Source organism: Battus philenor, unplaced genomic scaffold, assembly GCF_028537555.1.
Source record: "Battus philenor isolate CCGP_79_NKW_IND1 unplaced genomic scaffold, ilBatPhil1.0.hap1 SCAF_3, whole genome shotgun sequence".
NCBI lineage: Eukaryota > Metazoa > Arthropoda > Insecta > Lepidoptera > Papilionidae > Battus > Battus philenor.
This window is the reverse complement of record NW_027181693.1, coordinates 6,100,382-6,110,904: the sequence shown is the minus strand read 5'-3', so window position 1 is coordinate 6,110,904 and position 10,523 is coordinate 6,100,382. Positions and strand designations below refer to the sequence as shown.

Here is a 10,523-nt window from a genome sequence, read left to right as displayed (position 1 = left end):
GCCCGTTCTACCTTCTGTTGGTGTTATTTCTTAACTTAGATAAATAAATGTGAATACCAAATGTCATGTTTCTACCCCTCTTGGTTCAAAAGGTATCGTGATGAGTTAGAACATAAATCAGTACAGTTAGAAATTTCTTATGTATTATAATCTATATTCCACATAAGAGAAAATTCGACATAAGAGCTTATGTATATCTTATGTAATAAAAGTCATAAATTATAAGAGAAATTATTTAAACAGTACAAGACGAAACTTTCATCAACCCTATGATTGCACTTGTAGCGTTCATGTGGACGTTCTTTGTTATTGGCTACTATGACCACGATGCTTTTAGACTTAAATAATGATTGCGTTAAAACAATTTCAATCAATTGTGGCTAGTAACACGAAGGGCTCTCGTGAACGCTACACGTTCACTAGGACAGCCTTCCCGTCCGAAAATAAACCATTCTGCAATTGTATTGCGTCTACAATATAGCTTAGCAGTAGAAGCACAATGATCACTCCTAGATTTTTTACTATTTTAAAGATTGAAAGTAAGAGATGTACGAGTATTATTCCTCATTAAACATACGGAACGCAGATTTAAATATTTTTGTTCGTGACATTATCGAGTTTATTTTATTTATTATCTCAGTTATTTTTTTCTAGAATAACAGAATGTGTGTCGTATAGATTATAGAATCTTTGCTGAAAGGTAGAATATTCATATTTTATTTGTAGGTATACTAAACAGTGAACTTTTGACATATCTAAATTTATGCGTCTTCTTTATCAACGTTTATTGAACTAAACATATTTAATGATATTTATTATGGAAAGACAAAATTAAGTAATAGGACTGTAAATTATTTATGTGGTAAAATGAAGTAAATTCTGGGTCGCAGAAATTACCCGAATATCTCTTTAAAAGAGATAGTATATTTAAGAACTTAGACTTTTTTACCTTTGTATAGTGATATTTAAAGCCAGCATTATGTACTTCCGTAACCACTTTTACGAAAATACAAAATGTTAGCTTACATTTGTTTAAGATGAATTGTTCGTGTCTTATTTTATCATTATTTAGAAAGCCGATTCACACTGTAACATTTCTTAATGTATAAATATAACCTATAATAATTATGGCCAGGGCTGTGTACGCCTACATTAGTCAAACATGTTTACTATATTATATTGTACGAAACTACTGTAAACTTAGGTTTTGCTGTTTGCGTAAGAAGGTTTTGCTGTTTAAAATAAATAAATAACTAGGTATAGGTTTATAGGGTTTTTAATTATTTTTGTGGCCTTGGTTATTATAGACTAAGACTCTAAACTAAAACAAAATAAGTTTTAGATGGTTCCCAAAAAAAATAATTTATTTGTTCCAAACGAAAGGGGTAACATGAGAATAATAATAAAACATTGCAAAAGTAAAAGAATATAACTGACACCAATTTATTTTCAACAACATTTTATAAATATAAGTGAAAATTGTATTCCCGCGTATAAATTAAAGTTGTATTGCTGATATTTCTTCATTGAACAGTCATTATCGCGGGAGATCTTGTGTGGTAGCAATTAGCAACGTTATACATAGTATGGTGAGGAGTTGGTCCGTTTTTATTATTACATTCCACCGCCAAGTTTATGAAGTCATTAATGTCATGAGGCTCCAACGATTCCTTAAAAATTTCAGCAAATTTTTCTATTATAATATGACCATCGCTCCTAGCAAATCCCAATTTATTTACTAAACAAAATATAAGTTTTGCGTTCATTTCATTCTCCTCAAGCCGCCACGGCAAAATTTTTTTCAATTCCTTAGGATCCACTCCTGTTTCTGTCTGGCATAATTTCGCACTTTCCTTTACTTTAGCGGCGAGTTCCGGTTTTAATACAACAACAGGCTGAAAATATTTAATTATATACGTGCATTTTTATTTTGGATAAACTTATATATAAAACTAAAGATATATAAATAGATAGATATAATATAATATAATATAATAGCTTATTAAACTAAAAAGTGAAAATAAGTAAGTAAATTTTAGTACCATCATTTTTACCATAGACCTACTTTCCTATTCGTCATCAGTAAGTTATGTATGAAATATATATCTCCTTGCAAAATCTTATTTTAGCGAAAATCCCACTTTTTTGTAAAACAATATTAACTAACACGTCAAGTAAAGTAAAGTATACCGCTAAAAAAATGTAAACAACTTTTAAAATCATATACTGTGTTTTTTATGCAATATTATACTTTATTGCCAAGAATATTCCATTCGCCGAGTAGATGTCAGCTTAGAATTCACGACATTCTACCGGCAAAAGCAAAAGGATTTCAACGGCTTTCGATAAAAAAATGCTTAATTTCATACAATAGCAAGTTATATATATTAAACACAATATTTTTGGCATGTTCAAAATTACGAAGAATCGTTTAAGAAATTACACATAAAGGCAGTGCGCAGGATACATCTAATTATTATATTTATTACATGTATGCATATCCAAGGTAGAGAAATCCGACAGACAATTCAATCCGTGCTATTTACCATCTACTTTATAAGACTATTGTCGTAGAAATTTTACGCTAGAATAACACTAGTACAGAATTATAATAATAAAATTTAAATTACCCTTTCTGCGAGGCACTGTGTATTGACAGCTATGGCCAATAACATTAAATGGTAAATCGTATTCATTTCTTTATTTTAGTTAAGGCAATATCAGTATCTATGCCTTCTAACAATAAACTGTATAATCATGCCGTACAGAATCTTTTTATATAGAACGTAATATTATGGCGATTGCCTTATCAAATTTTTTGTTCAATGCTATTAAAACAATAATTGGTTTTAGATATCAATGCACATTTTACATTTATTTCAATTTATTTCAACTTGTTTTTTATAACGAAACTCTAAGTGAATTCTTGACATATAACAATAATTTCAAATTGATGATGACAATTTAAAATTTCGTAGGCAACTTTTGTATTAAATTTTGAAGCGTTGACATGTCATAATAAATTTTTAAATCAAATCATTTAAGTTTCCTTTTCAATATTAATGATTAAATTTACACAATTGTGGTAGTTTTAAATAATTTTATTCCCTAATAGTAACTATGCCGTTGTTCCACTAACTGGCAGGCCTACTCTTAATGCATGATGACCTCAAATTTTTGGTCTAATCTTTTGGTTTATTCTAACTGTAATGACAAATTGTTTTCCAAATGTTTTCGTACGCTTTTAATGAATCAAAAAATATACATATCATTATCTGACTTCCGTTAACTATTATGGACAGTATCGTATTGTAAAAACTACGCTTGAAGATATTTCGTTATAACACCTATAACTATTAAACGTGTGATGAAATATAAACCCTTTTGGAATAACTCATGACTTGCCAAGTATAGTTTTTATAGATACGATTTGAATTGTTCTCATTCTCGTAAGGTCATATAGATATTCATATCTTTTCTTGTCTCTCCTCTACAACTTTTCGGATAAAACAATAGTGGCGTCTATCTACTAAAGTGAAACTAACAAATTATGTTTTTACAATTAAATAATAATTTTGCAAATAGTTGTATTTATTCATAAAAATATTACACAGAAATCACTTAAAATAATAATATATTTATAATATATTCATGCTTAGTAATCTTAAAATAAAGAAACAAACAAAAAAGTGCATTAAATAATAAATTACACCAAAGAATATTTTCAAAGCGACAGTTTTTTGTGCAATTATTAGCTTTGACAATTTCTTATTCATCAACAATATTCGTACACCAGCCACTTGCAATTTTTAAATAAAGAACGTAAGTACTTTTTTTAATAAAGTCGTGAATTTTAGAATATGCTGATGTACTTGAAAGTAAACGTAATGTGTTTTTCGTCCCCAGCAAATAGAGACATTTCCTATGCATTTTACACAGCAAATTTACATATAACTTGCGATTTCGTTCAATAAATATATCTTTCCTCTCTTCTCTTAAATCGCTCGGTTCTATTCTCTCATCTAACCACATGCAATCGCACTGAATTTAGCAAATGACAAAATATCTTCCTAGAGGTTGCGTGAGCAAATGCGGAAACCTCGCCGTACGCCGTCAACCTCCATTTCGCCTCCTTCGGAGAAATATCGTGTCGCTCGCTCAGCGTAAGTTCCAGGATTATATAGTATAACAAGATGGACAGACAACTTCGCTAACGTCATTATGAGCTAAGGTCTTATAAGTAATTTATGAGAAAGCCTATATCAAACATTAAATGTTCTACGTATGAAATGATGAAATCAATCATTTCATTGAATGTTGCACATTTATCATAAAAACTCTTTAAAGTGTCTTTTGAGTTAGTGGTCATAAATGACGTTGGCTGATAGTTAACTTAAATAAAAAAAATGGTTATTACGCAGTTTAGATTTTAAAATGAACCTGTCAGTGTAGGTGAGACGATTTCGACAATGATGTCATATGTCAAAATGTAAATACTTCTGAGATTCCATAAATTTAAAATATACTTACAAAGCAGTTAATCGTTTATAAAAGTTTAAAAAATGATCGCCATTTATAGTTTTATTTCCATCCATCGCCTATGTACAAAATGCAAGATAAGTAAAATGTGAGAAAAAGAATATTTAATTATCTTTCGAGCATCTCTCTATATTTTACGTGCAAAATATTGTTATAAAATGATTAAAAAACATCTCATTTTAATATTTTATTGATTGCAAAAATATAATGATATCTTAATAATTATTTAAAGAGACATTATGAAATGAGAAGTCGTGTGGAAACAGTTTGCGACTTTAAATATAGTCTCGAAGGGATTCTTTCTTATAATGAAAAGCTACTTACCCTTTCTGCGCATTGTGCAACAGAAACAATGGCTAATACCCATAAAAGACGCATTTTATTAATTTATATAATAGACTATGAAGTAATTCAGACTATTACACTAGTGATTGAAAATAAAACGGCGTTAAAAAGCGTTTTTATATACGTATTTATTGGCACTTAAGTTACACAATCTCATTATGATATTTCTACTAATAATTATTAGGAATCCATAGACTAAGTTACAGGTCTATTAATTTATTAATATATGATTTACTTAAGCCGTATCGTAAACGCATTTTTTGTAATTTATATTTTTGTGTTTAACTTTACAAAACTAGTACTTTATGTTATTTTTGTTTGCTTATAAAAATGAACAAATATAGTTATAAATGTGAACTATCTCCAAATGTTTATTACAACATTAGCTACTTAATATTCATTTCACATACACACGATTCGGTAATAATAACGTTATGTTTGTGGACTTGAGAAGCCTTTGGTTTAATTCCTAATTGACTGTCGATACATCGGAGTGAGTTCGTATTTCTATAATAATGCCATCATGTAGATCCTTGTACAAGAATAGATCGCTAAGGACATCCCATTGAAAAGAGATGTGAAACTGGAAAACGTTTTCTCTTCGAAACTGTTCACTGCCACCAAGGTGCCTTCAAGCTCTGGGAATAGCAAGGATTCGGAATTAATGTCGACAGCAAATATATCTCTCACTTTCTATTTACTGACGACTTCGTATTCATAGTTAAGTCCACAACCGCACAATCGAATCGAGTATCACAACGGCTTTCTTCCAATGACGCGGGATAAGACGGAAACCGTCTGATACGCCCATGTCCTGCCCCAATGTTAATTGCAGGCTCGCTTTTGAAGCTATTGTCTCAAACAATTAAACTAGTTAAGTCCATTTTTGAACAGGAGGCCAAACGTCGAATCTAGGTCAGCCGGGACGTGTTCGCAAAAATCTCGTCCAATATCCTTCAGTGCCTTAAAACGAAGGTCTAAACTAGAGTTCCCCAAACATTTTTGTGTCGTAGCCCCTTGTCATGTTTTTCCGTGTTGGGTAGACCCTCTACTTACCCGATATTGATTTCCTGTAAATTTCTAACTATAGTGAAGTTAAGTGTTAAAAACTTAAATTAAAAACACATGTTAACTTATTCATTTATTAATTGAATTTAAATTAAAACTACTCAAAATAAAATTTTGCATCTACTATACCAACTAAACCAATCTATTATACCAACATCCTACAACTTAGACAATTTTATAAACATATATAATATTTTTTTTCTTCATAGGTACTTTTATAAATAATGTAAATGTTTTGATATTATAAGATAGTATGATGTAAATAAATAGGTACTATCAGTGTATGTGTTGAGATCCACTATTGTGGACCCCTATTTTCATTTCATGGACCCCCAAATTTTTTTCGCTGACGTAGACCCCTTGCAGGATGTCATAGACCCCTTATGGGTCGATATAGACCACTTTGGGAATCACGGGTCTAAACCAATGTGTATTACCAGTGATGAATTACGTCAGCGAAACACGTTTCAAAAGTACTAAATATTGGCTCATATAATACAAACCATGAAGACTTTAAACATGTACCATAGCAAAAAGAAATATCACTATCTGAGTATACATAGGTGGCACGCATACATTTTCATTTGGGTACGTTATATGTGAAAAAAAATATGTATTAGCTACTTTTACTAAAAAGTATGAAACCATTTTAAAAATCGATCTGAATAAAAATTTCAAATTGTTAACAAGTTATAGTTAATTCTATGAGATTGTCTGCAAGTTAAAATTTTTGAAATAAAAAGATCATGTATTTTATGAGTATTCAGATTCTATCGCGGGAAAAATCTTCATATATCTACGATGTTCTATTCACTACAAGTAACCATTAATCACTGAATCTTTTTTTTAATTATTTCCGTGATTATCTGTTTCTTAGCAGTTTAATTTGAAAATAATAATGTTACGAGACTGTTATTGCCTTTTTTGAGGCAACTAATCTAAATTACAATTCTTCACAATCTTTATTAACAGGACACAGCTCTAGGGACATAAATGAAACTGAAATAACAGTTCCTCTGAACATTACTTACAAGTATTATTATCTAACATAGTTTCGTTATTGTATAATATGTATTTCATCGTTCCAGACAGTAGATGCCAACTGCAGATATAGGCCTTCCCAAAAATTTCTATGGCGTGGCGATTATGATACATACCCCATGTATCATAATCGCCACGCTTGGCAGGCGGATTGGCGATCGCAGTAAAGTACGCTAGTTCCTGCCCATCCTCTGAATTCTTGTTTGTGGGTAGTGGGAATACCATATAATTTATACGCAAAATAGGAATTAAATAAGATTCCTTCCCGGAAATTGACACAGCGGCTCTACCGCCCTCTACCGATGGGGTATCACTTCTCCGCTTATATGTTCTTGTATTAATAATTTAATTTTATATACACCTAGATGTCCTTCACTCGTATCGCATAGCCCGTTCTACCTTCTGTTGGTGTTATTTCTTAACTTAGATAAATAAATGTGAATACCAAATGTCATGTTTCTACCCCTCTTGGTTCAAAAGGTATCGTGATGAGTTAGAACATAAATCAGTACAGTTAGAAATTTCTTATGTATTATAATCTATATTCCACATAAGAGAAAATTCGACATAAGAGCTTATGTATATCTTATGTAATAAAAGTCATAAATTATAAGAGAAATTATTTAAACAGTACAAGACGAAACTTTCATCAACCCTATGATTGCACTTGTAGCGCTCATGTGGACGTTCTTTGTTATTGGCTACTATGACCACAATGCTTTTAGACTTAAATAATGATTGCGTTAAAACAATTTCAATCAATTGTGGCTACTAACACGAAGGGCTCTCGTGAACGCTACACGTTCACTAGGACAGCCTTCCCGTCCGAAAATAAACCATTCTGCAATTGTATTGCGTCTACAATATAGCTTAGCAGTAGAAGCACAATGATCACTCCTAGATTTTTTACTATTTTAAAGATTGAAAGTCAGAGATGTACGAGTATTATTCCTCATTAAACATACGGAACGCAGATTTAAATATTTTTGTTCGTGACATTATCGAGTTTATTTTATTTATTATCTCAGTTATTTTTTTCTAGAATAACAGAATGTGTGTCGTATAGATTATAGAATCTTTGCTGAAAGGTAGAATATTCATATTTTATTTGTAGGTATACTAAACAGTGAACTTTTGACATATCTGAATTTATGCGTCTTCTTTATCAACGTTTATTGAACTAAACATATTTAATGATATTTATTATGGAAAGACAAAATTAAGTAATAGGACTGTAAATTATTTATGTGGTAAAATGAAGTAAATTCTGGGTCGCAGAAATTACCCGAATATCTCTTTAAAAGAGATAGTATATTTAAGAACTTAGACTTTTTTACCTTTGTATAGTGATATTTAAAGCCAGCATTATGTACTTCCGTAACCACTTTTACGAAAATACAAAATGTTAGCTTACATTTGTTTAAGATAAATTGTTCGTGTCTTATTTTATCATTATTTAGAAAGCCGATTCACACTGTAACATTTCTTAATGTATAAATATAACCTAGAATAATTATGGCCAGGGCTGTGTACGCCTACATTAGTCAAACATGTTTACTATATTATATTGTACGAAACTACTGTAAACTTAGGTTTTGCTGTTTGCGTAAGAAGGTTTTGCTGTTTAAAATAAATAAATAACTAGGTATAGGTTTATAGGGTTTTTAATTATTTTTGTGGCCTTGGTTATTATAGACTAAGACTCTAAACTAAAACAAAATAAGTTTTAGATGGTTCCCAAAAAAAATAATTTATTTGTTCCAAACGAAAGGGGTAACATGAGAATAATAATAAAACATTGCAAAAGTAAAAGAATATAACTGACACCAATTTATTTTCAACAACATTTTATAAATATAAGTGAAAATTGTATTCCCGCGTATAAATTAAAGTTGTATTGCTGATATTTCTTCATTGAACAGTCATTATCGCGGGAGATCTTGTGTGGTAGCAATTAGCAACGTTATACATAGTATGGTGAGGAGTTGGTCCGTTTTTATTATTACATTCCACCGCCAAGTTTATGAAGTCATTAATGTCATGAGGCTTAAACGATTCCTTAAAAATTTCAGCAAATTTTTCTATTATAATATGACCATCGCTCCTAGCAAATCCCAATTTATTTACTAAACAAAATATAAGTTTTGCGTTCATTTCATTCTCCTCAAGCCGCCACGGCAAAATTTTTTTCAATTCCTTAGGATCCACTCCTGTTTCTGTCTGGCATAATTTCGCACTTTCCTTTACTTTAGCGGCGAGTTCCGGTTTTAATACAACAACAGGCTGAAAATATTTAATTATATACGTGCATATTTATTTTTGATAAACTTATATATAAAACTAAAGATATATAAATAGATAGATATAATATAATATAATAGCTTATTAAACTAAAAAGTGAAAATAAGTAAGTAAATTTTAGTACCATCATTTTTACCATAGACCTACTTTCCTATTCGTCATCAGTAAGTTATGTATGAAATATATATCTCCTTGCAAAATCTTATTTTAGCGAAAATCCCACTTTTTTGTAAAACAATATTAACTAACACGTCAAGTAAAGTAAAGTATACCGCTAAAAAAATGTAAACAACTTTTAAAATCATATACTGTGTTTTTTATGCAATATTATACTTTATTGCCAAGAATATTCCATTCGCCGAGTAGATGTCAGCTTAGAATTCACGACATTCTACCGGCAAAAGCAAAAGGATTACAACGGCATTCGATAAAAAAATGCTTAATTTCATACAATAGCAAGTTATACATATTAACCACAATATTTTTGGCATGTTTAAAATTACGAAGAATCGTTTAAGAAATTACACATAAAGGCAGTGCGCAGGATACATCTAATTATTATATTTATTACATGTATGCATATCCAAGGTAGAGAAATTCGACAGACAATTCAATCCGTGCTATTTACCATCTACTTTATAAGACTATTGTCGTAGAAATTTTACGCTAGAATAACACTAGTACAGAATTATAATAATAAAATTTAAATTACCCTTTCTGCGAGGCACTGTGTATTGACAGCTATGGCCAATAACATTAAATGGTAAATCGTATTCATTTCTTTATTTTAGTGTTAAAATAAAATTGTTAAGGCAATATCAGTATCTATGCCTTCTAACAATAAACTGTATGATCATGCCGTACAGAATCTTTTTATATAGAACGTAATATTATGGCGATTGCCTTATCAAATTTTTTGTTCAATGCTATTAAATCAATAATTGGTTTTAGATATCAATGCACATTTTACATTTATTTCAATTTATTTCAACTTGTTTTTTATAACGAAACTCTAAGTGAATTCTTGACATATAACAATAATTTCAAATTGATGATGACAATTTAAAATTTCGTAGGCAACTTTTGTATTAAATTTTGAAGCGTTGACATGTCATAATAAATTTTTAAATCAAATCATTTAAGTTTCCTTTTCAATATTAATGATTAAATTTACACAATTGTGGTAGTTTTAAATAATTTTATTCCCTAATAGTAACTATGCCGTTGTT

At 30.1% G+C, this 10,523-nt stretch overlaps 2 long non-coding RNA genes across 2 annotated transcripts; both read right to left on the bottom strand.

The window, feature by feature from the left end:
- Positions 1 to 1,336: 1,336 nt before the first annotated feature.
- On the bottom strand, positions 1,337 to 2,798 carry LOC137927081 (uncharacterized). The gene is made up of 2 exons (XR_011107736.1): positions 2,631 to 2,798; positions 1,337 to 1,895 (listed from the first exon to the last, which is right to left on the bottom strand). It is a non-coding gene; the product is annotated as an uncharacterized lncRNA (long non-coding RNA).
- Positions 2,799 to 8,717: 5,919 nt separating this feature from the next.
- LOC137927080 (uncharacterized) lies at positions 8,718 to 10,181 on the bottom strand. The gene is made up of 2 exons (XR_011107735.1): positions 10,007 to 10,181; positions 8,718 to 9,276 (listed from the first exon to the last, which is right to left on the bottom strand). It is a non-coding gene; the product is annotated as an uncharacterized lncRNA (long non-coding RNA).
- Between the last annotated feature and the right edge of the window lie 342 nt (positions 10,182 to 10,523).